At 37.8% G+C, this 20036-nt stretch overlaps 1 long non-coding RNA gene across 1 annotated transcript in view; it reads left to right on the top strand.

Moving 5' to 3' along the window:
- Window positions 1-15569, top strand: part of LOC121024612 (uncharacterized) — a 23690-nt gene extending 8121 nt beyond the window's left edge. The window contains exon 3 of the long non-coding RNA XR_005787768.1: window positions 15466-15569. This is a non-coding gene — a long non-coding RNA (uncharacterized LOC121024612). The remainder of the gene's footprint in view (window positions 1-15465) is intronic.
- Window positions 15570-20036: the final 4467 nt, after the last annotated feature.

Genomic DNA, 20036 nt, shown 5'->3' with positions numbered 1-20036 from the left:
CAACGTTTATTTATTTTTGGGACAGAGAGAGACAGAGCATGAACGGGCGAGGGGCAGAGAGAGAGGGAGACACAGAATCGGAAACAGGCTCCAGGCTCTGAGCCATCAGCCCAGAGCCCGACGCGGGGCTTGAACTCACAGACCGCGAGATCGTGACCTGGCTGAAGTCAGACGCTTAACCGACTGCGCCACCCAGGCGCCCCAGCAAAATTTCATTCTTTTTGATCACCGAGTAATATTCCATTGTGTGTGTGTGTGTGTGTGTGTGTGTGTGTGTGTGTGTATTTTCCCCATTCAGTACATTGAATATATCCTGCCCCTCCTTTCAGGCCTTCCAAGTTTCTGTGGACAAATTTGCTGCAAAACTGATCTGTCTTCCCTTGTAGGTTTAGGGCTTATTTTTCCTTGCTGCTTTCATGATTTTTTCCTTCTTTGTGTATTTTGTGAAGTTGGCTATTATATGCCTTGGTGATGATTGGTTTTTGTTTAATCTAATGGGAGTTCTCTGTGCTTCTTGGATTTTGATGTCTGTGTCCTTCCCCAGATTAAGGAAGTTTTCAGCTATAATTTGCTCATGTAAACTTTCTGCACCTCTGTCTCTCTCTTCATCTTCTAGGACTCCTATGATATGAATATTATTCCTTTTTATGAGTTGCTGAGTTCTCTAAGCCTTGTATTGTGATTTTCTGCCTTACTTCCCTCTACTTTTTCAGCTTCATTATTTTCTATAATTTTATCTTCTATATCACTGATTCACTTCTCTGCTTTTTCCATCCTCACCATCATGGCATCCATTCGAGATTGCATCTTGGTTATAGCATTTTAAATTTTGGCCTGACTAGATTTTAGCTCTTTTATCTCTGCAGAAAGGGATTCTCTGGTGTGTTATATGCTTTTTTCAACCCCAGCTAGTATTCTTATAACCGTGTTTTTAAATTCTAATTTAGACATCTCACTTATATCTGTGTTGATTAAATCCTTAACCATCTTTTCTTCCTGTTCTTTATTTCTTTTTTTAAGTTTATTTTATTGAAAGACAGAGAGAGGAGAGCAGGGGCAGAGAGAGAGAGAGAGAGGGAGGGAGAGGGAGAGAGAGAAAGAGTCCCGGCAGACTCTGTGCTGTCAGCACAGAGCCAGATGCGGGGCTCAAACTCACCAACCATTAGATCATGACCTAAACTGAAACCGAGTCAGACACTTAACCAACTGAGCCACCCAGGTTCCCCCTGTTATTTCTTTTGGGGTGAATTTCTCCATCTACCAAGTTCTCTCACTCAAATTATGCAGTTTGTTGTGTTAATCCTCAGATCAATTTCCTGGATGTCAAAATGGTTGATGGTGATCTAGCTGTGTTTCAGGGATGAGGCAATCTCAGAGTCCCCATACTACTCCACCATCTTGACTCCTCTTGATATTAAGTATTTTAATAGTCATTTTATACATGTTTTGATAAATCATTTCCTCCTTTACCTCTGGGTGATCTGTCATACTTGAATGAATTTGCTCAGTTATGTAGAATAAATACATTCATACCTGTTTTCCTACTTTTTTGCTTGTGCTACTGCACGTTAAAATCTTTGTATTGGTAACTGATTTCTCTGTATGTAACTATGGTCATTAAGTGTCTGGTTCAGAAATATTCAGAAATATTTGTCCTAGGATCTCAGCTAAGTCCATGGCTGTGGAATCACTCTCGGCTTTCTCCAGCAAAGCCGAGGATGGCAGAAAGGATTACTCAAGACTCCATGAAAGACAAGAGAGATGAGAGGGGGGCTAAGGAAAGTCTCCCTGAGCTGCTCTCAAGCTCCTGTATTTATTGAGCATACATTTAGGGAAACAATGAGCAATACATCGGTGGGCTATGTGCCAGTAAGGATGTATAGAAAACATGCAGAAAAACAAGTTAAGACAGGGTAAAATATTCCATGTGATAACATGGCCTAAGGAATTTATGAGTATAGACAGGACCTAACCCCTATATACACATTACCTAGGTAAGCAAAGTGAGTACTCCCTAAATATACATTAACTAGATAAGTGAAGTATGGCCACTGTTTTCGGCAAGGCCAGAAAGCAGTTTTCTGCTTTGCAATGCATTCCCTATAATCTCTAATCCAGGACATAGCTATTTGATTTCCCATACACTGTCATATGATGTACAGCAGTGGTGACTATGCTCTTCATATACCATACTTCCAAAATATCAGCCAAGCAACTTGTAAGCACAGCTACCTTTATTGCATTACATTTTCAGGGAGAGCACTACATGGACAGAGTCTTAGAGTTTTTGAGGTGGCAGGGCAGGGGGTACTTTTATTCAGATTATGAAATCTGGAGTAAAAGAGGTCTTTCAATATGTGTGTCGGGGGGAAGGTGTGATTATGACTAGGTAAAATAGTGATAGAATGGTTTGGGTTTGGTGGCCACAGAAGGCAAGAATTTCAAGTCAAATGGTTCAAAACTTTTTGTGGTTGAAAAATGTCACTTATAACTTTTTTTTGAAGAGTTGATGGACCTTTCAAGTAGTTCCTGGAGTAAATAAGACAGTTATTTACCACTTTTGTTCCTTGGCAAAAGATTTGTGGATTAGTAAAGTTACCTTGATGAAGTCAGTGCAATATAAACTTCCATAAATGTAGACAGTAATCTGTGTGTAGGTTTCTGTCCTTATTACATTTATATTACTGTCAGTTTTGTGTGGGAATTAGTAATGGATGGAAGGACAGGAAGGTGGTTGTAAGCAGAAGGTAGCTTTTTCTTAATAAATTAGGATGTATTGTTGACCTGAATCCTATGTATTCTATCCAGTTTGGTTTCTTTTAAGGAAATACCTTCCTGTCCTTCCATCCATATACTAATTCTGTCTGTCTGTCTCTCTCACTCCCTAAAAAAAAGCAGCTTGAATAGGAAATATTGTTCTCCAAAACAAAACAAAACAAAACAAAACTTAAAGAATGAGAGCAGTCATAATCCTCAATCTTTTATTTAGCTTATGTTTTATCTTTTTAAGTCTTTCTCAACAGGGAGAGTATCATTACCAAAATTTACTTTCTTCTTTCCTCTTAACCATAGTTTTTTGTGTAGTGCACTCAAGAAGTGCTTAAAGGATAGGAGATGGTGATTTTTGGATTCAGACTTTCTGTGAACACGTAACCTAACCGGTCAAATTCATAGCATCAGATCATGGACAGCTGTGTGTAATGAGGACTGGGCTTTGATGATTCCTAAATTGTTCCAGTCCACTTCAAAGGGAAGACTTCAACCTCATGCCAATCTTAGGTTTCTTCCACCATTCCTTTTTGTAAATAACCACTGGCCAACTTGTTATATGGCCATAATTGGATTTGGATGAAAGCAAGTTGTGGAGTAGATCTGGTGACACACAGAAAGTGGCAGCACTCTGGAGATTTCCTGATGCAGGAGCTCTGTCTGTAGGAAGGATTTAGGACTGGGACTGCCAGCAGCTGCTCTACCTGTGGGAGGGTTGCAGTTTCACACATGTCCAAAGATCCTCTTCTTTCAAGCTGTAAGCTCTAAGAAGAGATTTAAATTTTGACAGGACGAAGGAAGAGTGGGTATGGGACAAGTCGTTAAATTCTGGGCAGTTGCCATTTTCCAGACTGCCATGAACTGCTGTCAAGTAAGCTTAGACTGCGTGGTCATTGAAGTCAAATTATTGATCACTTATCATGTGAATTGCAACTCTCACATTTGCCTCATAAGATGGAAGTATGTAGATTTTTTTCCTACAGCACAGCAGTGCATGACCTTCAAGTATGCTGTAGTCCAAGCATGACCCTATTGCCTGTGAGTTCCTGTCTGTATCAAGTGACAGTTGTCATGTACAAAATAGACACTGTTACCTGAGTCATGATGAGAAGCTTTGCAGATAAAGCTTACATTTCATCAGGAATTATATATTTTGTGGTTGCCCTAGTGGCCCATATCAAAGATGAAGTTTTTGTCTGAAAACATTGCATTTCTGAGGATGAGGACAAAATGGGGGTTCTCACGTGTATTTGCATGTGCTTCATTAGCAGCCTTAATTAATCATTGGAGGTGTTCTGTGAAAAGACTTTGATGTTTACCAAACTATGTAGGGAAATTCATAGTGGACCATAAAATTAATGGTGTTGACCTCAAACAGCATTTTTAAAAATTTTTTTTTCAACGTTTATTTATTTTTGGGACAGAGAGAGACAGAGCATGAACGGGGGAGGGGCAGAGAGAGAGGGAGACACAGAATCGGAAACAGGCTCCAGGCTCTGAGCCATCAGCCCAGAGCCTGACGCGGGGCTCAAACTCACAGACCGCGAGATCGTGACCTGACTGAAGTCGGACGCTTAACTGACTGCGCCACCCAGGCGCCCCCACAAACAACATTTTTAAAAATGAGACAAAATAAAATAGGAACTATGATAAATATATAATATGAAAATAAACTACACACACACTTAAAGGAAATCTGGAGGTGCTAACTTAATATCTCACAAAGCAGACATAACAGTGAAGATTATTACTAGATATAAAGATATACATTATAGGGGCGCCTGGGTGGCGCAGTCGGTTAAACGTCCGACTTCAGCCAGGTCACGATCTCGCGGTCCGTGAGTTCGAGCCCCGCGTCAGGCTCTGGGCTGATGGCTCGGAGCCTGGAGCCTGTTTCCGATTCTGTGTCTCCATCTCTCTCTGCCCCTCGCCCGTTCATGCTCTGTCTCTCTCTGTCCCAAAAATAAATAAACGTTGAAAAAAAATAAAAAAAAAGATATACATTATATAATGAATATAGAAAGTTACATTTATTGAGAAGACAAAAAGCAATGAATATGCATGCAACTTCAAAATTCATGAGGGAAAAACTGATAAACAGAAAGAGGAAATGGAGAACACAAATTACTAAAATCATAAATTCCAGAGGTCATGTCATCACAGAATCTTCAGATTTTAAATGTATTAGGGAGAACATTGTGGAAAATATTACCCTCAACATTTTCTATACAGATGAAATGGGAAAAATTGTTGAATGAACTAGCCAGGAAAGCCCACTGAAGAAGAAGCAGATAATATGAATAGCCTTATATCTATGAAAGGAATTGAATTCATTAAAAACAACAAAGAAAACAAAAAACAAATCAAAACAAAAAACTTTTCCTCACATAAAATTTAAGACTCTTGTGGCTTTATTGGTGTGATGGTTCATTTTATGTGTGAACTTGCCTGAGATAAAGAATATGCAGGTAGCTTCTAAAATGTCTTTTCTGCGTTGTCCGTAAGAGTTTCTTTAGAGGAGATTAACATTTTAATCAGTAGACTGAAGAAAGGAGGTTGCCCTCACCAATGTGAATGGGCATCATGCAATCCATTGAGGTTGTAAATGGAACAAAGGCGTGGGGTAAGGGAGAGTTTTCTTTCTTTAGAAAGCAATAGTAGGGATATTTACCTTCTCTTGCCTTTGGACGTCAAGCACTTTTGGTTTCCAGGCTTTTGGACTCTGAGTGGGACTTACACTCCCACTATTCTCAAGCCTTCAAACTTGGACTGAATTATACCACTGACTTTCTTTGTTCTTTAGCTTTTAGACAGGAACTCTGTGACTTTTCAGCCATTACAATCATGAGAGCCAATTCCTACAATGAACATACTATTCTCTCTCTCTCTCTCTCTCTCTCTCTCATCTATCATTTATCATCTGTAAGTCATCTATATAATCCTATTGCTTCTGTTTCTCTGGAGGAACTAACAAATGCAGATTTTAGTACAGAGAGTGGTTCTTGAGAAACTGAGTTTTAAGGATCAGTTTTCTGAATTGATTGTTGGGTTTCTGGATATACTGTCTAATATGATTAAATTTAAAGATGTTAATCACTCCATTTAAAGTAGTAAATGAAGCATTGATAGTCCATGTACTGTTTATAGAGATACACAAAATATCTGCATTGGATATTCCTACTCAACCACTTATAAAAATCAAAGAGCAAAGTCACTCTGCATATGACACTTTTGAACATTCTGGGAAAAGTAAGGAATATAATGACATTGGTTGGTTTCTCCCAATGTCCCTGGACAAAGTAGTAAAAGAAAAAGATGAATTGAAGGATTTCAATACTAAGTAATAAATGCTCTTCGGATCATGTAAATCTTTCACCTTTTACCAAGTAATAAATGACATAAGATTTTCTAGTTGTGCCCTATAGGAGAGCTTTATCTTCTGTAGCCATAGGGTTGAAATTGTTGAAAATCAAATGCAGACTCTCATCCTGCAATTGGCTGAGTTATAATGGAAGTTGAAGTCCTAGCCATACAAGATGTCTACTGTTAAAGTGAGAGCAGTTGATTGGGAAAGTAAGGGATACTATATAGGTTGTTGGGATGAGAACATGTGGGAAGGCCCTGATGAAGCTGGATACAATTGAACCCCTAAATTCTGATGAGTCTTCTTTTCCAGTGGGAGATAGCTCTCGACCCTCAGTGAAATTGGCCTCTAAACCCACTGTACTATATGCCTTTCCACCTGTCTCTGAGAGGACTAACCCTGCATTTCCTGAGCAAATGGCAAGGGCCCCCCTTGGGGCAATTGCTATACAGTACAATGCTGAGTCTTCTCAGGACCCATCACCATCATTTTTCTTTGCGTGTAGATCTATAACTAGATTCATGTCCCAGAAAGCCCCTAAAAGTGAGGTGAAAAGTGTGACCAACAAGAAATGTGCAACCCTCCAAAACAACTACATGAGCTTTCTAGTTTATGTAAGTAGAATCTTACTTATGTAAATAGAATCTGGAGAATATGTGTGGGAATGGATACTAAGCATGTGGGATGATGTTGGAAGGAACATAGAGTTGGGTCAGGCTGAATTTATTGATTAGGGCTCACTAAGCAAAGATTATTCATTCAATGTTGCAGCTCAGGGAATTAGAAAGAGCTTTAATAGCATGCTTGGTTTGTTGGTTGAAACATGGACCAAGAAATGGTCCACCATGAGGGAATTGGAAATGCCTGACCTGCTTTGGTTTCATGTAGAGAAAAAATTCAAAGGTTTAAGGAAATTGGAATGTTGGAGTAGACTTTTCACTCAAGACCTACTCACCCACACTGGAAGAGTCAAGAAGACATATTCACCACTTCTTGGAGAAATAAATTTGTGAGGGGAGCCTCAGCATCATTGAGAAGCTCGGTGATTGCTGCCTTTTTTCCTTAGAGAGGAAAGCTGAGTCACTCAGTTGGAAAATTTAAATGTATGTATTTTTTTTAAATTTTATTTATATTTTTATATTAACCTTTTTAATGTTTATTTATTTTTGAGAGAGAGCACAGCAGAGGAGGGGAAGAGAGATAGGGAGAAACAGAATCTGAAGCAAGCTCCAGGCTCTTAGCTGTTAGCACAGAGTCCTATGCAGGGCTTGAACACACAAACTGTGAGATCATGACCTGAACTGAAGTCAGATGCTTTACCGACTGAGCCACTCAGGTGCCCCTAAATGTACATATTTGAATCCTGAGTTGGAAGTATTTGAATTCTAAGGTGCAAGTGGCAAGAGTGTGTGTGTGTCTGGTTACCTTAACAGACAGCAAAGTCAAAGCAGCAAGCAGAATGTTATAACCCATGCAGACCTAAGGTGCTGGCTAGTTAATCATGGTCTTCTTAGAAGTGATACATATAGGAAGCTTATCAAATTCTTGTCATAGACTCTGGGTCTAAAGTTCTGTTTTGTCTAGCAAGAGAGTGGGACACAGGATGAAAAACAAGAGATGGCTAATGTCCAGGAAAAGACAAGAGCCCCAAATAAAGGTGCTTTCTCCGTTTTTATTAGGATCAGAAGGCTTAAAAACATGGTGATGGACATGCACAAAGAGACAATGAATCTGTGAACATTAACCTGTGGAAGTAAGGGAAAGGAGGTCTTGAAGATATTTGGGTTAGGAATTTGGGTTAATACAAAGCAAAATCCTGATGCTGGGCAGTCGGGTGAAAGGTTGTTTAGAGCGGACATGAGGCACCACCTCTGTTTATCTTAGCTAGCCTAGGGGATGAGACAGGTAGGTGAAATAATCTCAGAGTTAACAAGGCACCTTTCTTTTGTTGATCATCTCCGCTCCGGGCTGCATTACCTGCAGCACAGTGCTCTATTGCCCAATTTACCTGTTTACCTAACTTGGTCCTTTCTTCCTGTGAAATCAGCTTTCTGCAACAGTACTAAATTGGGGGTACTCCCACCCTGAATATCTAATCTTGTTTATTTCATATACCTATGAATTGGGCACCTTTGTGCCCTTATTTTCAGGCCTTTGCCCCTCCCTCTCTATTCTGGGGTCTCTGCACTTTCTTATTTTTGGTGCCTTTGCACCCCCCTATTCTTAGGGTGCCAATTTTGTTTACCCAAACTCTGGTGTGAGCATCCTATGGCTTTGTACTTCTTTATGCCTTGTTAACCCTTTGGTGTAAGCTCAGGGAATTTCTAAGCTTATTACCCAGAAATTCTTCTTCATTTGTATAAGAAAAAAAGTTCTAGGTCAAGTGAACAAGTTTAAATCAAGTCAAATGAACATGTGACTTGTCATTCATGACATCTGAATGATCCTACGTGTGAGCCATGTAGCATACCCAGAACCCTTTGAATGAAGTAGAAGCTTGGACTCTTTAAGGAAAGACACTTGTACAAGTGAAAATAAACAAAGGAAAACTCATTAAAATGGAGTGGCAAAGCCCTGAAAGGGGGGCTATCTAATAAACCTTCTTCACATTTCCCAACGGGAGGAACTTACTTTACATATTCTAGTAGGTGGAAGGAAGAATTTTTTTTTGCCCAGCAGCATCCCATCCAATAAAAAACTACCACAATCAGCCAGTGAGAAACTGCAGAAGCCCCTCACAGCTTCCTCCTTTCCTCTAAAAAAGCAAGCACCTCTCCTCTGTTCTCTGCATTTACCTAAGGTTTGCCATAGTTTGCTTGTCCAGAATTGCAATTCTTCTGCTTTTCCTGAATAAAGGCATTTTGCTGGTAAAATAGCTGGCTCTTTTGTTTTATTAAGGTCAACATAAACTACTGGAAATTGACTCTGTAAATCTTTTTTTCAGCCTTCACCTAAGGGACCTTTTACTAAGATAGCTGTACATTGGGAGAAAGAAAATATTCAGAGATTTTGGGGACTACTAGATACTGGCTCTGAACTAGCACTGATTCCAGGAGATCCAAAAAGATACTATAGCCCTCCAGAACAATAGGACCTTAGTGAGGTCAAGTGATCAATAAAGTTTTAACTCAGTTGTACCTAACTATGGGCCCAATGGGGCCCTGAACCCATCTTGTGTTTATTTCTCCAGTCCAGAATTTATAATTGGAATATATATACTCAGTTGCTAAATACATAATTGGAACACTTATATTCACATTGATTTCTTGACCTGTGGAGTGAGGAATGTTTTGCTGGGAAAGACCAAATGGAAGACATTAGAACTGGCCAGCAAATCTAAAATAGTATTTCATCTTTGGAGGGGTTGCACTATCAGGGACTTGAAAATACACAATTGGCAATTCTCACCATATCCCTACTTGGCCTATACAGAAGATAGATGGATCTTGGAGAATTAAAGTGGATTATTGTTAGCTTAACCAGGTGTTGGGTCCAACTGAAGCTGTGTACCTGATGTGGTTTCATTGCTTGAGCAAGCTAACACATGTCCTGGTACCTGGTATGCAGCTATTGATCTGTAAAATGACTTTTTCTCCACTGTCCATAGTCCCACCAGAGGCGGTGGGCTTTCACCTGTCACGGCAGCAATACACCCTCAAAGTCATACTCAGTGGTATATCAATGTCTGCCCCATGTCAAAATTTAGTTCACAGGAATCTTGATTAACTTTCCCTTCCACAACAGATCACACTGGTCCATTACACTAACGTCATTATGCTGGTTGGACGTAAGTGAGAGGTAGCAGTCACTGTAGACTTACTGGTAACATATTTGTGTGTTGGAGGTGTGAAATAAATCTAATAAAAATTCAGGGTTTTTTTTACTTCAGTGGAATCTCTTGGGATCCAATGTAATGGGGCATGTGGAGATATTCCTTCCAAGGTGAAGAATAAATTGTCGCATGAGACTGCCTACAACCAAATGACAGAGACAATACATAGTGGGCTGCTTTGGATTTTGGAGGTTTCATGTTCATCATTTGGGTATGTTGTTTTATCCCATTTACAGAGTGACTCAAAAGGTGCTAGGTTAGGTTTGGCCCAGAACAAAAGAAGGATCTGATTCCCTCCTCCCCCCACTGCCCCCGCCACTTGTTCTGGCTATCAATGTGGACCTTTATCTTCAAATGTTATTACTGTGCCAAAGAAGTTGTCCTGCTTGCATATTCCCTGCACTTTGTGTTTGGAAAACCATTCTGCAAGGCCCTTTCAGATGGAAGAGACTAGTTTTTCCTTTTGTTGATCTTGTTAGGTCCATATTGTGGCTAAGACTGTCTTGCTTTTGAGGGGGAGTGGGGTGTCTTCTGAAAACTTACAGCTTGGGTACAGTTTAAAGAAATTTTCTTCTATTCCAGCTTTATTGAGAATTTTTTTTTTACCATGAATGGATGTTCAATTTTTTTTCAAGTGCTTTTTCAACATCTGTTAAGATGATCACAATTTTTTACTTCATTCTGTTGGCATGGTGAATAATATTAATTTTTTCCAATTATAAATAAGACTGGAATTCCCAGGATAAATTCCACTCTTTATAATGTATTATTCTTTTAAAATATTAAAAGATTTGACTGCTTACTCTTATGTTGTTGAGGGCTTTTGTGTCTATACTCATGAGAGATATTGGTCTGCAGTTTTCTGTTAATATCTTCATATGGTTTTGGTATTAGTGTAATGCTGATCTCATAAAATTAGTTGGGAAATTGTCCCATATTTTCTATTTCCTGAAAGAGTTTATATAGACTTTCTATTATTTCTTTCTTAAATATTTGGTGGAATTTGCCAGTGAAGGCATCCGTGACTGGAGTGTCTTTTGATGGAGGATTTTTAATTGCAAATTCAATTTCATTTTAAAAATACAGAACTTCCATGTTATCTATATCTTTTTAGTGGTATTTAGTAGTTTTTTTCTTTCAACTAACTGGACCATTTCCTCAAAGTGCTTATTCATGGATGTATAGTTGTTTGTAATATCCCCCTTTTTAATCCTTTTATGTCTGTAGAGTCATGTCTCATCTTTCATTCGTGGTATAAGTAATTTGGACATTCTTTTTTTCTTTGTCAATCTGGGTAGAGGTTTACTGAACAAACATTCTGTTTCATTAATTTTCTTTATTACTTCTGTTGTCAACCTCATTGAATTGTTCTGTTCTCTTATTTCCTTCTTCAGAAATATTAAATTGCTTTTCATTTAATTTGCGCTTTACTCTCTTTCTTAAGGTTAAAACTTAGGTCATTGAGGGGCGTGTGTGTGGCTCAGTTGGTTAAGCATCCGACTGCAGCTCAGGTCATGATCTCGCAGTTTGTGGGTTCAAGCCCCGCATCTGGCTCTGTGCTGAAAGCTCAGAGCCTGGAGCCTGCTTTGGATTCTATGTCTCCCTCTCTCTCTGCCCCTTTCTTGCTCACTCTGTTTCTCTCTCTCTCTCAAAGGTAAATAAACATTAAAAAAAAACATCGTGGATGTAAGACTATTTTTTTTGTTTTTAATTTTTTTAACATGTATTTATTTTTGAGAGACAGAGAGAGACAGATCATGAGTGGGAGAGGGGCAGAGAGAGAGGAAGACACAGAATCGGAAGCAGGCTCCAGGCTCTGAGCTGTCAGCATAGAGCCTGACGCGGGGTGGAACTCACAAACTGCAAGATCATGACCTGAGCTGCAGTCGAATGCTTAACCGACTGAGCCACCCACACGCCCCAAGAGACTATTTTTTCTTTTTAAAATATGTATTTAATGCTATATATTTCTCTCTAACACTACATTAGCTGAATGCACAAATATTAATTTTTGTTTCACCTTCATTTAATTAACATTTTCAATTTTCCCTTGAGGCTTCTCTTTGACCTACATATTATTTAGAAGAATATTCTTTAATTTCAAAATGCTTGGAGATTTTCCTGTTATTTTTCTGCTATCAATTTCTAGTTAAATTATGATATAGTCATAAAACATACTTTATAAATCCTCGATTCAAATTTTGAAGGTTCTTTTATTGTCCAGGAAATGGTCTATTTTGGAGACTGTTCCACGTGTACTTAAAAATGTGTTTTTTAAACTTTTGATGGGCTATTTTATAAATGTAAGTTAGAATAAGGTGGTAGATAGTTTTGTTTAAGTCTACAATATCTTGGCTGCTTTTCTGTCTACTTATTCTATCAATTATTGAAAGAAGAATATTGGCACCTTTAATATGATTGTGGACTACACAGTTTTAACTTTTTTGCTTTATGTAATTTAGATCTCTGTTATTAAATGGCACGAAACTTTATATATTTGTTTTATTATTTGTTTTATTATTTATTATTTATTTTAAAATTTATTTTAATTCCAGTCAATATACATTGTTACATTTGTTTCAGGTGAGCGATATAGTGATTCAATAATTCTATACATTACTCAGTGCACATCATGATAAGTGTACTCTTAATCCCCTTCACCTGTTTCAACCATCCCCCCATCCACCTTATCTCTGGTAACCATCAGTTTGTTCTCTATATTTAAGAGTCGGTTTCTTGGTTTGCCTGTCTCTTTTTTTCTTTGCTCATTTGTTTTGTTTCTTAAATTCCACATATGAGTGAAATCATATGGTATTTGTCTTTCTCTGACTGATTTACTTTGCTAAGCATCACACTCTCTAGATATACTTGTTGCAAATGGCAAGATTTCATTCTTTACTATGGCTGAATAATATTCCATTACATATATATACAACATCTTCCTTATTTTTTCATCTATTTATAGACACTTGGGGGCTTCCTTAATTTGGCTATTGTAAATAATGCTGCAGTAAACACAGGGGTGCATATATCCTTTTCAATTAGTGTTTTTGTATTTTTTGGATAAATACCTAGTAGTGTGGTTAGTAGATCATATTGTAGTGCTATTTTTAAATTTTTTGAGGACCCTCCATACTATTTTCCATGGTGGGTGCACTGTTTTGTATTCCCACCAACAGTGTACAAGGGTTCCTTTTTCTATACATCTTAACCAACACTTGATTCTTGTTTGTTTGAGTGTAGCCATTCTGACAGGTGGTTTTGATTTGCAATTCCCTGATGATCAGTGATGTCTTCTTTGGTAAAATGTCTATGCATCTTTTTGCCCAATCTATGATTGGATTATTAACATTTTGGGTGTTGGGTTTTATAAGTTCTTTATATATTTTGGATACTAACCCTTTATTGGATTTTTCATTTGCAAATATCTTCTCTGATTCCATAAAAATTTTATTTAAATTCAAGTTAGTTAACATACAGTGTAGTACTGGTTTCAGGAGTAGAACCCAGTAATTCATCACCTACATATAACACCCAGTACTCATCCCAACAGGTGTCCTCCTTAATGCTTATCACCCATTTAGCCCAGCTCCTCACCCCCCCTCCAGAAACCCTCAGTTTGTTCCCTGTATTTAAGAGTCTCTTACAGTTTGCCTCCCTCTCTGTTTTTAGCTTATTTTTTCTTCCCTTCCCCTAGGTTCATCTCTTTTGTTTCTTAAATTCCACATGAGTGAAAGCATGTGATACTTGTCTTTTTCTGCCTGGCATATTTTGCTTGGCACAATACACTCTAGTTCTATCCATGTTGCAAGTGGCAAGATTTCATTCTTTTTGATCACCAAGTAATATTCCAATATACACATATATATGTATATATATGTGTATGTATATACATACATACATACATACATACACTATATCTTCATTATCCATGCATCAGTTGATGGACATTTGGGCTCTTTCCATATTTTGGCTATTTTTGATAGGGCTGCTATAAACAGTGGAGTGCATGTGCCCCTTCAAATAAACATTTTTGTATCATTTGGATAAATACCCAGTAGTGCAATTGTTAGGTAATTGGGTAGCTCTATTTTTTATTTTTTGAGAAACCTCCATAATGTTTTCCAGAGTGGCTGAACCAGTTCGCATTCCCACCAACAGTGCAAAAGAGTTACCCTTTCTTCATATCCTTGCCAACATCTGTTGTTTCCTGAGTTGTCCATTTTAGCCATTCTGACAGGTGTGAGGTGGCATCTCATTGTGGTTTTGATTTGTATTTCCCTGATAATGAGTGATGTTGAGTATCTTTTCATGTGTCTGTTAGCTGTCTGGATATCTTCTTTGGAAAAGTGTCTCTTCAGGTCGTCTGCCCATTTCTTCACTGGATTTGTTTTTTGGGTGTTGAGTTTGATAAGTCATTTATAGATTTTGAATACTAACCCTTTATCAGATATGTAATTTGCAAATATTTTCTCCCATTCTGTCGGTTGCCTTTTAGTTTTGTTGATTGTTTCCTTCACTATGCAGAAGCTTTTCATCTTGATGAGGTCCCAATAGTTCATATTTGTTTTTATTTCCCTTGCCTCTGGAGACATGTCTAGTAGGAAGTTGCTGCAGCCGAAGTCAAAGACGTTGCTGTCTGCTTTCTCTTGTAGGGTTTTGATGGTTTCCTGTCTCACATTTAGGTCTTTCATCCATTTTGAATTTTTTTGTGTGTATGGAATGAGAAATTAGTCCAGTTCATTCTTCTGCAAGTTGCTATCCAATTTTCCATAGGTTGCCTTTTAATTTTATTGATTGTTTCCTTCACTATGCCGGAGGTTTTTATTTATGTATTTTTTATTACAAAAATTTTAATGTTTATTTGTTTTTCAAAAAGAGGGAGAGAGAGAATGCGAGTTGGGGAGGGGCAGAGAGAGAGAAAGAGAGAGAGAGAGAAACACAGAATCTGAAGCAGACTCCAGGTTCTGAGTTGTCAGCACAGAGCCGGATGCAGGGCTCAATCCCATGAACCCTGAGATCATGACCTGAGCAAACTTGGACACTTAACCAACTGAGCCACCCAGGCGCCCCCAGGAGATTTTTATTTTGATGTAGTTCTAACAGTTTACTTTTGTTTTTGTTTTCCTTGCCTCAGGAGACATATGTAGAAAAATGTTATAGCTGATGTCAGAGAAACTACTGCCTGTATTCTCTTCAAGGATTTTTCAGGCCTCACATTTAGTTCCTTAATCCATTTTGAGTTTTATTTTTTGCATGTGGTATAAGAAAATTGTCCTGTTTCATTCTTTTCCATATAGCTGTCCAGTTTTTCCCAACACCATTTGTTGAAGAAACTCTTTTCCCTCTGCATAGTCTTGACTCCCTTGTGAACAATTAATTGGCCATATAATCAAAAATTTATTTCTGGGAAATGCTACTGTTTTCTATTGATCTATGTATCTATTTTTGTGTCAGTACCATACTGTTTTGATTACTACAACTCTGTAGTACAAATTAGAATTTGGAATTGTGATAACTCCAGTTTTGTTTTTCTTTTTCAAGGTAGCTTTGACTATTTGGGGTCTTCTGTGGTTCCATACATATTTTAGGATTGTTTCTTCTAACTCTGTGAAAAATGTTGTTGAAATTTTGATAGGGATTGCATTAAATGTGTAGATTGCTTTGGACAGTATACACATTTTAACAACATTTGTTCTTCTAATCCATAAACATGTAATATATTTTCCTTTGTTTCTTCTTCAATTTCTTTCATCAGGGTTTTATGCTTTTCAAAGTACAGGTCTTTTACTTCCTTGGTTAAGTTTATTCCTACTATTTTTGGTGCAGCTGCAAAAGGGATTGTTTTCATAATTTCCCAGTCTGTGGCTTCATTATTAATATATATAAATGCAATGGATTTTTGCATGTTGATTTTGTATCCTGATAATTAAGTGAATTCATTTATCAGTTCTAGTAGTTTTTTTGATGGAGTCTTTAGGGTTTACTATATAGAGTATCATATCATGTGTGAACAGTGAAAGTTTTACTTCTTCCCTGCTAATTTGGATGCCTTTTATTTCTTTTTGTTGTCTGGTTGCTGTGGCTAGGTCTTCCAGTACTATGTCGAATAAAAGTGGTGAAACTGGACATCCTTGTCTTGTTCATGACTTTAGGAGACAAACTTTCAGTTTTTGTCTTTGAATATAATGTTAGTTGTGGGTTCTTCATATATGGCCTTTATTATGTTGACGTATGTTCCCTCTAAACCCAGTTTGTTGAGGGTTTTTATCATAAGTGGATGTTTCACTTTGTTAAATGCATTTTCTGCATCTATCAAAATAGTCATATAATTTTTTTCTCTTGTTGATGTGATGTATCATGTTAATTGTTTCACAAATATTGAACTGCCCTTGCATCCAGGAATAAATCCCACTTGATCATGGTGAAGGATTTTAAAATGCATTTTTGGATTCAGTTTGAAAGTATTTTGTTGAGGATTTTTGCATCTATGTTTATCAGAGATTTTGGCCTGTAGGATTTTTTTTTTGTAGTGTCTTTATCTGGCTTCAGCATCAGGGTAATGCTGGCATCAGAATGAATTTGGAAGCTTTCCTTCTTCTTGTATTTTTTTCAATAGTTTGAGAAAAATAGGTATTAATTCTTCTTTAAATGTTTCATAGAATTCACATGTGATGCCATCCGGTCTTGGACTTTGGTTTGTTGGGATTTTTTTGATTTCTGATTCAATTTCATTGCTGGTAATCAGTTTGTTCAAATTTTTTATTTCTTTCTGATTCAGTTTGGGAGGTTATATGTTTCTGTGAATTTATCCATGTCTTCTAGGTTGTCCAATTTGTTGGCATATAATTTTTCTTAATTTTTTTATAATCCTTTGCATTTTTGTGATGTTGGTCCTTTATGATTTGTTTATTTTAGTTCTCTCTCTTTTTTGATGAGTTTGGCTAAAGGCTTATCAATTTTGTTGATCTTTTCAAAGAAGTAGATCCTTGTTTCATTGATCTGTCTATTGTTTTTAGTTTCTATTTCATTTATTTCTGCTTTAATATTTGTTATCTCCTTCCTTCTACTAGTTTGGGTTTTGTTTGTTCTTCTGTTTCTAGCTCCTTTAGGTGTAAGATTAAGTTGTTTATTTGAGATTTGTCTTGCTTCTTGAGGTAGCCCTCTACTGCTATAAACTTCTCTCTTAAATCAGCTTTTATTGTATACCTAAGATTTTTGGACTGTTGTATTTTTATTTTCATTTGTCTCCATGTACTTTCTTATTTCTTCTTTGGTTTCCTGGTTGACCCATTCATTATTTAGTAGCCTGTTATTTAACCTTCATGTACTTCTGTTCTTTCCAGATTCTTTCTTGTGGTGGTTGATTTCTAGTTTCATAGTGTTGTGGTCATAAAAGATGCATGGTTTGATCTTTTTGATTTTGGTAAGACTTGATATGTGGCCTAATATCTAATATATTCTGGAAAATGTTTCATGTAGACTTGAAAAGAATGTGTATTTTGTGTTATGATGGAATATTCTGAATATGTCTGCTAGATTCGTCTAGTTCAATGTATCAGTCAAAGCCACTGTTTCCTTGTTTATTTTCTGTTTGGATGATCTGTCCATTGACATGTGTGGTGTTAAAGTTCCCTACTATTATTGTATTACTATGGAGTAGTTCCTTTATGTTTGTTATTAACTGTTTTATGTATTTGGGTGCTTTCATGTTGGGTACATGAATATTTATAATTGTTACATCTTCTTTTTGGATTGTCCTCTTTGTGATTACATATTGTCCTTCTTTGTCTCTTGCTACAGTCTTTGTTTTAATGTCTATTTTGTCCAATATAAGTATTGCTACCCTGGCTCTTTTCACATCCATTTGCATGATAAATACTTTTCCATCTAAAAGGCAAAGACTGTTAAATTATGTCTTGTCATTAAATGGCCTTTGTATCATTAAGAAATTACCTACTTTGGGGAGTTAGGATGGTAGAGGAGTAGGAAGACCCTAGGCTTGCCTTGTATCTTGAACTCAGCTAGACAAGTATCAAATCATTTTGAACACCCCAAAAGTTGACCTGAGAACTGAGAGAGCAAAAATGCACAACTAGAGGTAAAAAAACCTGCCACATCATTGAAGGTAGGAGCTGCAGAGAGTTGATTTGTGGGTGAGAAGAGCTGTGGGTGCTCTGATGGAGAGGGAGCTCTGATGGTGGAGAGAGGAGTGAGAGAGAAAAAGAGTGACAGTGTGTGGAGAAATTTCACAAGAAAAATTCTTCCTCCAAACCACTGACTTGGAAAAGGAGAGAGGTTGAATACTGCAAGTTTTTGTAAATAGCTGAGCACAGAGTCTGAAGTTTCAGAGGTCTGCACTATTGCCAGGATTTCTGGTGTGCTTAGTGGTGCTTCAGTAGGGAAGGAGGGTGGAGACCCGGGATCGAGTAGTGTGGTTTGAGGATCCCTTGGCTTGCACAGGGAGAAGCAATTCCTCTGGTTGGAGTGCATTTGGGAGAAGTGGCATGGCTTCCCTGGGGGCAAAAGACCCAGGAGGTGCCCTCGAGCTGCCCTGTCCACCAACATAGGAATGGGGATGTTGGCTGAGGGCAACGAGCATTGATGCCAACATTCTGCTGTGCTTTACCATAAACTCCAAACTGTTGTGTGGTTGCACAACCAATTTCTGGGACAAGCCTGCACCAGGCACAGTGCAACGAGACCCTCCCCCAAAGAATCAGCACAGTTCCATGCCACAAGGAACTCTTATATTTGGAGTTTTGAAACTCAGCCACGTGACTGAGATGAAACACAGGATGCTGTGCCTTATGGCAGGCAAACAGCTCAGAAGCAAGGTGACGGTGGGGATCTGGTGGAAGCCAGGGACACAAAAGAGGTGATTGTTCTTATGTGAGGGCTGCTTGAAGACTGGTGGGCACAAACTCCCAGCCCTGGGGATGTGAAAGCACGGTGACATCCCCCTCTTCTTGGCTGCCCATCAACACTGACAGACTTCCGTGAGCAAAACAGCGTCATCAAGTGGCGGCTGGAGCCATTTACACCAAGCCCCACCCTGATGCACCTTGTAGATGTATCTCCACTAGGGCAGGTCCAATTGAGAATCAGCACAACAAGCCCCACCTTCAGAAGACCAACACAGACCCCTGCACACACCAAGTGTACTGATCATAAAGTGCTAGAAAGCTCTAGCTCTAGGGGAAATGGGATTTAGATTCCCTTGGGTTTTTTTCTCCCTTGGGATAGAGAAAAAACATTTTTTTTATTTTTTAATTTTTAAAATGTATTTTATTTTATTATATACATGGGAAGACAGAAGAAGTTCACAGATGATCTGTCACAGAAATGTGGCAGGACAGAAGAAAGTGGCATGATATATTCAAAATTTTGAACAGGAAAAATATGCAGCCAAGAATATTTAATCTAGCAAAGCTTTCATTCTGAAAAGAAGAAGAGATAAAGAGTCTCCCAGACAAGCAAACACTAAAGGGATTTGTGACCACTAAACCAGCCCTGCAAGAAATATTAAAGTGGACTTTTTGAGTTGGAAAAAAAGGACCAAAAGCAACAAAGACTAGAAAAGAACAGAGAACATCACCAGAAACACCAAATTTACAGGTAAAACAAAGACATTAAATTCATATCTATCATTAATGATGCTGAATGTAAATGCATCAAATGTTCCAATCAAAAGATATAGGGTATCAGAAAGGAAAAAAATGAAGACCCATCAATATATTGCCTAAAAGAGACTCATTTTAGACCTAAAGACACCTGCAGATTGAAAGTGAAGGGATGGAGAAGCATCTGTCATGCAAATGGACTTCAAAAGAAAGCCAGAGTAGCCATACTTATAGCAGACAAACTAGATTTTAAACCAAAGACTGTAACAAGAAATGAAGAAGGGCATTATATCATAATTAAGGGGTCTAACCATCAGGAATATCTAACAAGTGTAAATAATTATGCCCCCAAATTGAAGATACCAAATATATAAATCAATTAATAACAAACATAAAGAAACTTATTGATAATAATACAATAATAGTAGGGGACTTTAACCCCACATAC

This window comes from Herpailurus yagouaroundi, unplaced genomic scaffold, assembly GCF_014898765.1.
Source record: "Herpailurus yagouaroundi ecotype Mexico unplaced genomic scaffold, PumYag 66390, whole genome shotgun sequence".
Classification (NCBI taxonomy): domain Eukaryota; kingdom Metazoa; phylum Chordata; class Mammalia; order Carnivora; family Felidae; genus Herpailurus; species Herpailurus yagouaroundi.
Note: the sequence above shows the minus strand (reverse complement) of the source record. Positions and strands in the feature narration are given on the sequence as shown.